This window comes from Pelodiscus sinensis, chromosome 5, assembly GCF_049634645.1.
Source record: "Pelodiscus sinensis isolate JC-2024 chromosome 5, ASM4963464v1, whole genome shotgun sequence".
NCBI classification, from domain to species: Eukaryota; Metazoa; Chordata; order Testudines; family Trionychidae; genus Pelodiscus; species Pelodiscus sinensis.
Window position 1 is genome coordinate 23,826,335 of NC_134715.1, and position 11,560 is coordinate 23,837,894.

Here is an 11,560-nt window from a genome sequence, read left to right on the forward strand (position 1 = left end):
TCCACTCCACAAGGGATTTTCCCTACAGGGAGAACCCCCTCCTAGCCCCACTGTACCACTCAAGGATCCTAAATATGCACCTGGAGACACTGTGGTAATCAAGCACCCCAGCTTGGGGACACAAACACGTGTACTACACTCCTACAAGGGAAAAGGAGTCTGGACCACTGCCGATGCTGAACTAACACCAATAACCATTACTGAGGCTTGGATCGTATCCAAGACCGGCTGACCTTATGTTTTATTCCAGGAAACTGAGGCAATGATCCCGGACAGTGCTCCAGCGGAATGGACCCTTCCCAATGCTGACTTGAATCCGGGAAGCTGCTATGAACTTGTTGTATATACACCACTCCTTACTGTGACGCTTGCAATTGCTGTTGCTAGCCATAGACTGAACTTTGTGAGAAACCCTAAGCTGAAGCAAGACATGATACTCCGACTCACCATAGTTTCCATCCTCATCTCAACTGTTGCTGCCACACCAGAACATCCGCTCAAAGGTGCTATTCAAGCCATCGCCTCCTCTGCTGGGGCCACGAACTGTTGGATGTGTACCTTGCTCAATTCATCCACTGGACTAGGAATTGAGTTTGTCCCTCTTAGCCCGAATGACTGGTGGAACAAGAGTGATGTTTTCCGATGGGGGCCGGTATGGTTTGACGACAGCGACCACCACACTCCTAAAAATGACTCTTGGGGGGAACTCGAGGGGTGGCAAGGAAAGTGGCAACAGACGGTATGGGGTAAGCCAATAGAATATGTAACTGGAATCTCCACAGACATGTACCCCATTTGCTTCAAGAATAAGGAAGGCAGTGGACTTCAACTAGGTTGTTTTGAGGACCACCAATGCACCCACATTGCAACTTTTAATAAAGGATCAGGGGCCTGGGATATGTATTCACATCAGGATAGCCACACCCACCGAGACACCCTAAACTGCTGGGGGAACATTCTCAATGTCTCCCTTTGGCCACAGACTCCTGTTTGGCATTAGCAATGCCACCATTATCCCCCTAAACTTTAGTCAATACCCAGAAAGTAAGACCTGGCATAATAATTCCCTCTTCATAGTCCCTAGCACTGGACACATTTATAACCCTACGCTGGTAAAAGGCAATAGCCTGCTGCCTGGCTAGTGTGCTAAGGAAAATCTTTTTCGACCAGACCAGATCCTACAGGACCTATTAATTGCCCTCCAGTGCTCCATCACTAACAACAGCTACTGTGCTGCATATCATGCCCCCAAAGAAAAGCCCCTGGGGAAGGGTTGGTATAAGGGACCATATTCCTCTATCCTTAACAAGGAACCTGGACTATTTTTCATTTGTGGGGAAAAGGCCTATAAATACCTGCCAGTAGGCTGGACAGGACGGTGCTCCCTGGGACACGCTGTGCCTGGAGGACTAACAGTACACCCACACATCACGGCTCCAGGTATTACCAACCTCAGAAGCTTCCTACACAGATTCTGGAGGAAATTCACCCTAAACCCTCTCATAGAACACCCCTCAGGTTTTCACGCATTTGCCTGTGCATTTTGGCCTTGGCTTGGAGTAACTGAGCTTGAACAAGCCGTAGTAAATGTTTCAGGACAGCTGGAAAGAGCCCTCAACCACACTGCAGATGCTCTAGGCATACTCAACAAGCAGATTCAATCCGTAGCACACTTTGCCCTGCAAAATAGGATTGCATTAGACGCAATTTTGGCTCAACAAGGAGGAGTTTGTGCTGTAATCAATCAGGCTTACTTTTTTTATGTAAACCATTCAGGGCAGATGGAACAAGATGTGTCTGCCATAAAAGATGCAGTTAAAGTACTACATGCTGTAACTAAAGACGGAGAACTCTCGTGGCTGAGTTGGTTAGCCCACCAGCTGGGGCTCTCTTTAACTCCCCTTCTGCATTTTATTATAACCACTATTCTGATTATTTTGATTGTAATAATTGCCTTTTGTATAATATTGTGTGTTGTAAAATGTTTAGTTAATACAGCCGTTTCCTCTGCGCACATTCGATATACAGCGCTGGAAAAGGATCCCAGTCAATTCCTCGACCCCGAGCCCTCTAATCAGGCCATCGGGTACTTTTAAATTCCTCCAAGGTGGGGAAGAGGTACTGGCAAGCCACCATCTTGCATTCCTGGGACGTGCTGTGTCGTATCAGGGAGTGGAATGTAGCCAGACAGCCCCCCCCCCCCATCTCAAACAATCTTGCTTGCCCTCTGAGATGTCTGTACACAGGGCAGAGAAGGAACAATAAGAAAATCAGCATAGCCATTAAGCTTTGATCTGCTTTGATGCAAGACCAGGATATGCGAGTTTCTCTGACTCTGAGTAACGATTAAGGAAATAAACTGAGCTCAAGGCTGCAAGAAGTGCCCGGCTGGCACCCATGTTGATTCGAACACACACAGTCCCTGGGAGAGGAATTTCCCACTGAGAAAAAGAATGTCCAGTACTTCCAATTTAATCCTCTCAAGTCTCTCTTACAAGTGTAAATTAAGTTCACAACTTCCTTGTAAGAACTGGTCTCACAAAAGACAGACCAGCACCATTTGGCATGACAGACAAGAAAGAGAAATACGTGACCCAATGGGTATAAAAGATGGGTCCAGCACACACTCACTTTGAGTGTCAATCTACCATTTACCTGCTGGTTGGGTTAGGTGTTTGACCTCCCGAGGTTCCACGGGGACGCCCACCTCGTATTTTCGTCTTTCCGAGGAATTGAGGGACCGATCCTGGCCTGACACGCTGGGACCGAGTGACGCAGAAAGGGGTAAAAAATTGTACCTGTATGTGTCCTTTTGTTTTAGTGCATGCATAGAATAGAGCTCTTTAAAGATTAAGCTGTCATTTGGTACCATTATTTTCTATTTTCTATCTTTATTTTCTTTGTAACCATTTTTTTTAAGATCTATCTATCTATCTATCTATCTATCTATCTATCTATCTATCTATCTATCTATCTATCTATCTATCTATCTATCTATTTGCCAGCAGTTAAGAAATAGAACAATAGCCATTGCAACCATATGGTTTATAAGCTTCCTCAATAAACCTGTAACTGTTTAAACTTTAACCTGACTCCTTCAGTTGCTGTAATAGAACCAAGCACAATTTAAAAGAACTTCAGCCGGTCATAAAGGGACAGTTATAGGAAGAGCTTGGGCGTTTGGATCTGTGTTACTCCCAGGTGACAGGGTCCACTGGGGCACTTCTCAGCCTTTCCTGGGCTGTACGCTGCGAAGGAACTCTCCCTCCTTCTTCCCCCTGTGTTCTAGCAGCTAAAATCTGAAGTGTAATAAGCTCTTCCTACACACTGGGGCGTCTGTTAGCCTGTTTGGCTACCCTCTGCGACTGGACCTCGGTCCTAGCAGTAAAATCACGGACGTTAAACTCTCGGGGCTCCTTTCAGCCTTCTGGGCTGCCCGCTGCGACGAGACTTCGTGTCTTAGGAGCTAAAGACTTAGGAGACACACCCACACACACTGCCCTGACCGTCGGCTGACACTATGAGATTAGAACTATCCTGAACGCCAATGTAAGAGTATCACCTGCATCTTGAAACTGGTGTTCTACAAAAAAGCAAAAGATAAAATCCTATTCGCAGTCAGAATTATGAGACTGTAAATAAACATTAGGCTAATTGCCTCAGCTCAGTGATGCATTTCAGCCTTAATTGTTCCAAGCACCTTTTTCACATCTTACAAGCAAAATGGAGAGGAAAGACCCAGTTACAACCAATCTCTTCAACTAAAAAAAGCCAACTCCATGGATGGCAGCTGAGCTTTGTGGCCATTCCAGAGCTAAGGACCAAGAGGCAGAGCAGTAGACAAAAATGCCCCTATGCAATGGAATCCCATCTCTTCCAATTTTCTCCCAACATAATAATTTGGATAGCCATCGGTGGTAATAGAACTCTGCTGAGATAGTGCATGAAATCTACTTGTATTGATACTAGAGAGAGAGAGTTCTCAAGACTGGCTGGCAGCTGTCCAGTTGCTCAACAGCCACAGAGAGCCTTAAAGCAGGCAACAGTATCTACTTTAATTGATAGTATTACTATGTCTTTTACTCTTTATGCAACACACATAATATGAAGGAAGGACACAGGTATGAGGACCACGTATATATGACTAGTAAACATGCTTGACATGGAAGGTCTAGACCACATGCTGCTCTTACAGTGTTGCGGTGACTTCTGAAGCCTAGAAGACAGTAAGGGTGTACATGTTTACTTATACAATATTCATTAGCCAGGGTGGATAGAAATGCTGTCCCTAGCCTCTGTCTGTCAGAGACTGGAAATGAGTGACAGGGGAAGGATCACTTGATGATTACCTGTTCTGTTCACTTCCCTGGGGCATCTGGCATTGGCCACTGCTGGAAACCAAGATTCTGGGCTAGATGGACCTTTGGTCTGATCCAGTATGGCTGCTCTTACGTATGTATCCTACAGTGGAAGCTTGTGGTAAGTAGAACTTGTGTTAGCAGATCCTGGGTTTGCTTACTTATCTCCTGAACTCATACTTATTAATAAACTCAGGATAAGAAGAGTTGACTCCTGGGGCCTAACTTGGTATTCATGCATCTACACTGCATTGTGTAAGCTCAAATCCAACCACCCATCTCTCACACATCCTAGTATGCTCCCAAAATGTAGCCACTCTAGCTTTTTGCTCATGGAATACAGTGGAAAAATTTGACTGCCCAGAGGACAATAAAATACAGGACTATGTAGCACTTTAAAGACTAACAAGATGGTTTATTAGATGATGAGCTTTCGTGGGCCAGACCCACTTCCTCAGATCAAATAGTGGAAGAAAATAGTCACAACCATATATACCAAAGGATACAATTTAAAAAAAATGAACACATATGAAAAGGACAAATCACATTTCAGAACAGAAGGAGGATGCGGGGGGGTGGGGGAGGAAGGTAAATGTCTGTGAGCTAATGGTATTAGAGGTGATAATTGGGGAAGCTATCTTTGTAATGGGTAAGATAGCTAGAGTCTTTGTTGAGCCCCCCACGTAGAGTGTTGAATTTTAGCATGAATGACAGTTCAGAGGATTCCCTTTCAAGTGCAGATTTAAAAGGTTTCTGAAGCAGGATGCAGGTAATTAAGTCGTTGAGACAGTGTCCTTTCTGGTTGAAATGGCAAGAAACTGTTTTTTCTTTGTGATCCTGTCTAATAGCTGTTTTGTGGGCATTGATCCTTTGGCGAAGTGTCTGAGACGTTTGTCCAATATACAAAGCAGACGGACACTTTCGGCACATGATAGCATAAATTATATTTCTGGATGCGCAGGAATATGTGTTCTTGATCTTATAACTCACTTGGTTAGGTCCAATAATGGTATCAGCAGAGTGAATATGTGGACAAAGCTGACAACGGGGTTTGTTGCAAGGGAAGGTACCAGGGTTGGTATTAGTGTGGTATGTCCTGTGGTTGTTGGTAAGAATCATCTTGATGTTAGGTGGTTGTCTATAGAAGACTATGGGTCTGTCTCCAGAGGACAATAAGTCTTCTTGTGAGCTTATGAAATACTTTTGGTATTTGGGGGGGGGGGGGGGGGGGGAGCACGAGGCCAGAGAGGCTGCATCATGTTACAAGTTTGTGCTTTGATGGGAGCTTTCATAATGCAATTTTCTACTCCCTGACATTTGTGTACCACTTGCGCCGCCGGGCTCCTTAATTTTGTATGCATGCAAGGATGTAGGACATTGATATTATTTATACTAAAACTATAAAAGATGCAAATAAAGAAAGCAAACTCAAGGAGACGTGTGTTTAAGCTTCTCTTACTTCAGAAGGCTAGTGTCACAATACATTTAAGCCCTGGTCCTAAGTGCAGTAGCATGATGTCAGTTGATCCATGTATGTCTAGTTCTTCTAGCATTAATTGTGGTGTTTGTGTTTGTGTCTGTAGCAGGGAGCAGCAGGCCTGGGTACTACATATGGGTTGTAGTGATAGCTACAAGGATGCAGTGATGGCTGGCACTGGCAATGAGAGAAATATTCTGTCCTCCCAATGACATGTACAGAATTCCTCTGTGCATGTCACTTTGTCCAGACTTTGCAGAGCAGTCCAGAATTTATCCCTTTGCTTGTTTTTTTTTCTTTACTGGTATTTTGTGTCGAGTTTCACTCAATCCAGCAGTCCAAAAATGAGAAAAGAAGAGGCCACCCTGTGTTGTTTTGTAGGATTTATTCTTGTACAATGCTGCTCTTGGAAGAAGGCAGCTGCACTGACACAAGTCAAACCATCCCTCCCACCAAGATTCAAACTTCTTCTGTGTAGGTGGACAGATGAGATATTTTAAAAAATCCTCTATGATAAATGAACAGGGATGCAGGCCATACTCAGTGCTTACACAGGCCATATTCAGTGGTTTTGCATGCCTGGACATAGAAATTGCATGCCTGGACATAGAAAAGTTTGGGTGTGGGTGGGAGGAGGTTCAACTTGTTATAAAGTTATTTTCAACTAGTTTCCTATCCCACCAGCTCTAGGAAGCAACATTTTGATGGGAGGAAAGTACTGAGCACCCAGCATCTGCTATTGACTTTGCTGGGAACTGCTGGGCATGTTCAGCTATAAAATTCAGACCATTTATTAGGTGACTAAATATGGATTTAGGAATCCAACTGTATGCACTAATCTTTTATAATATTGGCCCAAAATTAGAATGTATACACATGTTCACTGAGCAAAAATGGATCCGTCTACAGGGCTTACAAATCTGACATGTGCACAGTGGACCAGATTTTAAAAGTATTTAGACACCTAAAGGTGAAGTTAGGAACTTAGTGGGATTTTTCAAACACCTAATTGCATCTTTAGGTGCCTAAATACCTTTACAAATCTGGGTCATGGTACTTTTCAATAGCTACATATGCTAAAATTTTAAAAAATCATTGTGCTGAAGAATCTAAAGTGTCTGGATTTGGCCCTACTCTCGTTCAAGTCAGTGGAAAAAGAGCCAGCGACTGCAATGAAAACAGAATGAAGCCCATAAAGGAGGAGAATGGTCTCGTGGGTTACAGCCATGAGATAGGGCTCTGACCTGGATTTTGCCAAGAGATTTTCTGTCTGCATGACCTTGGACAAGCCATTTCATCTTTGTGTTTATTTCCTTGTCTGCAGCATTTTATTTTACACGGGTGATGAGAGGTTCCATTAATTATTGGTTGTAAAATGCATTATTTAACACATTTCTTTATTGAAATTTCTATGGGGCTCATAACTAGAGAATCTGGAGACCTGACCTTCAAACCTCGCATTGCTATAGTTCATATTACTGATGGAAACCTGGGACACACAAAAGTTAACTGACTTGTCTTGTCACACAAGCTGTTCCAAAGCAGAACCAAGACCGCATAACTTCTTGTGCTGGGTGCCGGAAACTGTATGTGATGACCGGTTTATGTGAATTGCCTTCCTATTCTTGCTCCCTGAGCTCAATGTTACGGTTTCTTTTCCTGGGAGTATGAACAGGGCTAGTTGAATGCTGCTATTCAAGGCCTGATGCTAAATATCTGCCTTTCAGACTGTTGTTTTATTCAGGCTGTTGCTGACTTGACTGTTTGTGGTTATTACATGTTTTGATTGACAACCTGCAAATCTTCTTTAGTTTGGTTAGAAATTAGTTATTTAGTTATATTATTTAGTTTCATTTGGATTGTCATCTCAGGGGGCGCATCTGAGTGTAACACCGCAGAGCCCTTAAGTGCAAGAGTGGCCCAGCCAAACATTTTACAGCCTATGGAATTTGAAACTTGACAGGTCAGTTTTTGGTCACTCCTTCTGGGCATCAGACAGCTGCAGGATCAGACTTATCACCCTGCACCTAAGGGAGTCCCCAGACACTGCCTGAAAGAAATCATTAGCTGTTTGCTGATGCAGGAGTCTTAACATGGCAATGGGAACAGATTTCAGGGACTTTTGAGTGTCTGACATCAGGGCTGTGTCTACACTGGCAAGTTATTCCGGAAAATCAGCCGCTTTTCCGGAAAAACTTGCCAGCTGTCTACACTGGCTGCTTGAATTTCCGGAAAAGCACTGACGATCTAATGTAAAATCATCAGTGCTTTTCCGGAAAAACTATGCTGCTCCCGTTCGGGCAAAAGTCTTTTTCCGGAAAACTGTTCCGGAAAAGGGCCAGTGTAGACAGCACAGTAGTGTTTTCTGCAAAAAAGCCCCAATCGCAAAAATGACAATCGGGGCTTTTTTTGCGGAAGAGCGCGTCTAGATTGGCCACGGATGCTTTTCCAGAAAAGCGTCCTGCCAATCTAGATGCGCTTTTCCAAAAAAGCTTTTAACCGAAAACTTTTCCATTAAAAGCATTTTCGGAAATTCATGCCAGTGTAGACGTTGCCCAGCAGTAATGGGAAAGGGAGTGCTGAGGATGGTGGCTGATTGCCCTGGGCAGATGTGGATTCATCACAGAATGACTATCAGGATTGCCATGTGGAAGGAGGAGAGAGGTGTGTTGGGTAATGAAGGTGGGGGCCAGAGACTGACTGATCATTTTGCCCTGAAAGGGATATTAGCAGGCAGAAGTCTTTACACACAGATGGATACTTCATGTAACGCAACATGAACCTAACAACTTGATAAAATGTGATCTTATTTCTGTAACCTTTATCCAAACATTCTCCTAGTTCCCCTATGTATCTGCATAGCTCTCACTTTCTAGATCTTTCCACCGGTAGACGATCAGTTCCTCAGGGCAAGTATGATGTTGTCTTATATATTTAGAAAGGACCTAGTACATTTTTGACGCTACCACAATAAGTTAGAGTAATTGCTATTATCCATAAGGCCATCTTTCCTTAGGGGACAGCGAGAACCTGAGTAGGAAGAACATTATTACCACTACAAAGCACTATTGCTACAGAGGTTTTTTCTTAATATTTTGCATGACTACTGTGCATGCCTCAGTTTTCCCTCTGTTACACAAATTACATAGGTGGTGGGATAAAGGTGTGTGACTTTTGCTGAGATTCTAGTGGGTTGGTGTGGCTACCTCTAGCTGCCTGCACGTGGATAATGGTCAAAATACTCCATAACCTGGCAACTAATGGCTGGGGGCAGGTGAGCCAACAGATTTTCCAGGCCCCTGGACAAGGTTGGGAGGGCTGGCTCCGCACTCCTGGAAGGGGTGTGGTCTTGGGTGGAAGGGGCGTAGCCGGAGCAGCCTGTGTCCCTCCCTCCCCCAGCGCTGTCTGGAGTTCATAGCACAATGCTCTGTAGCGTGCCACATGGGGTCCCCTAAGGTGATTTAAAAGGTGTGAGGCTTTGCACACTGCCACTGCTAGAATGGCAGCAGCACCTGGGAGCTCCTGGCCCCTCTGAACTGCTGGGCCCTGGGGCAGTTGCTCCCTTTGCCTTTGGCCTGAACATGTCAGAGGAGGGTCAACGGGCGTGTCTGAGGCACAGCTGCAGGAAGCTAGTTAGGCTCCTGGTTCGGGACGCAGGAAGGAGAGCCAGGCCATGGGTCCTGGATTCCCTCCCTGCTAGATGGCCTTTACTGAATGTTCCTGATTCCTGTGCTAACGAGATCTGTTCTATGCAGCACTCCCTCCTTCTTTTACTAGACTGGCTGAGAGTCACTTCTGATGGCGGATTTGCGGTGCTTGGTCCCTCTGGGATGTGTGAGGCTTCCCCAGGTGTCCCATTCATGTAGACTCACTGCCAGGAGCTTCTAGAGGCTACGCCTACACTACAGCAGTTTGTCGGAAGAGGAAACGCAAATAGAGTACTCATTTGCAAATGGAACACTCCTTTGCAAATCCCGCGCTCTCATTTTCATATTCTCTTCCGATCTTTTTTGCAGAAGAGGTTTTTGCAATACAAAGCCCTGTGTAGACGGGGCCATTTGTCGGAAAACCACCGTTCTGCGCAAGATCCATTAGTCCTCAAAAAATGATTTACAGACTCTTGCGCAACATGGAGTTTTTCCGGTAAATGGCCCCATCTACACAGAGCTTTTTAATCAAAAACCGCTTCCGCAAAAAGGATTGGAAGAGAATATGCAAATGAGAGCGCACAATTTGCAAATGAGCCCTGCATGTGCATTTCCTCTTCCGACAAACTGCAGCAGTATAGATGTAGCCAGAGTGAACAGGGGCAGGGCCAGCCCTAGACCAAATGGCGCCCCCAGCGTGGAGTGTGTTTGGCACCCCCACCCGCCTTCTGCAGCAGAGGCAACTAATGTGGTGGAACACAAGAGGGCACCAGCCAAAAGGGACTACATGAGAACTCCCCATGTGTGTTCTCCCCATGTCCCCATCTGGCAGGGGCCTTTCCTCCCTGCCTCCCATCTACCAGGGGCCTTTCCCCCCATTTCCTTCCTAGCTGGTGGGACTCTTTTCTCTCCTCCCTCATCCAGAGGGGATCTTTTCTCCCCTTCCCCCTCCCACTATCCAGCAGGGCTCCTTTCTCTCCCCCATCTCCTCTAGCAAGGCTTTTTCCCCAGCCTCTCTTCTGCTCTGGTGCTACAGCCACTGTTTTTGGTGGTGCAGCTGCCACTAGTGGTCACTCCACAGTTCTTGAACAGAACACTCAGACAGAAAGATGCATGTTTCTAAAATAGACAGACAGACAGATAAGTAGGCATGGAATGTTCAGACATTCAAGCTGCTGTTCCTACAGTTGCAATGCACAGTGGCAAAGGGGAGAGACATATTCAAGTTCCTCCTGCAATCTTCTGCTCCATTCCCTTAACATTTTTGCAAAGGCTCAAGCCTATGATTAACTTTTCATTAATAAAATAATACCCATCAAAAACATCAGGTACATTCTATGACTGCTGTTTAAATAACAGCATGGTTTCTGCCTTTGGGCTTCATGCTGCTACCCATAAGAAGGCAGGGCGTATGATATCCTCCTCCTCACCCAGCAACACTCCTGTGCAAGCCCCATAGGGGCCAAACAGAATTCTAGTCCCTATGTTCAGGGGAGCACAGAGACTTATCTTTCTGGACTCCCTAAGCAACATATAGCATCCTCAAGTGGGATGAGGGTGGGCCTTGGCTCCTGTCCTCTGCTTCTCTTCCTTGTATCTGTAGATTGCCTCCCCACCCTACCCCCGCACAGGTGCATAGAGCTTGCTGGCAGCACAGTGGCTCAAGCATCCTCTCCCTGCTCAGTCAGTCTGCTTCCTGGTGTTCCTCCAGAGTGATAAGGCTCAGCACCGCTCCTTGCAAAGAGCTGTTTGCACCATTGAACACTTTTGTTACTAGCTAAAATAAAAATGCCCCTCCACGTATTGAGAGCCTAAGATAAACTCAGCCCTTTCCAGTGGCATCCAGCTACGCTATTGCTCAGCTTCTGCGTTAGGGCCCACTTCTGCAACCTTTGCTTACACTGCATAGTGCTTCGCTGGGGCTACTTGCACAAGAAACTACCACTGAGGGAGAATAAGGGTTGCAGAATCAAGCCCTTACCAACTGAACATGGAAAGCATCCAAAGAGAAGCTTAATTCTAATGCCTCAGTATGCAGTCACTTTTATTACACCCACCATCACCTCTAAATTGTTATT

General features: G+C 45.3%; 1 pseudogene; it reads left to right on the plus strand.

The window, feature by feature from the left end:
* Positions 1-262: 262 nt before the first annotated feature.
* On the plus strand, positions 263-2,096 carry LOC142829549 (endogenous retroviral envelope protein HEMO-like; annotated as a pseudogene).
* Positions 2,097-11,560: the final 9,464 nt, after the last annotated feature.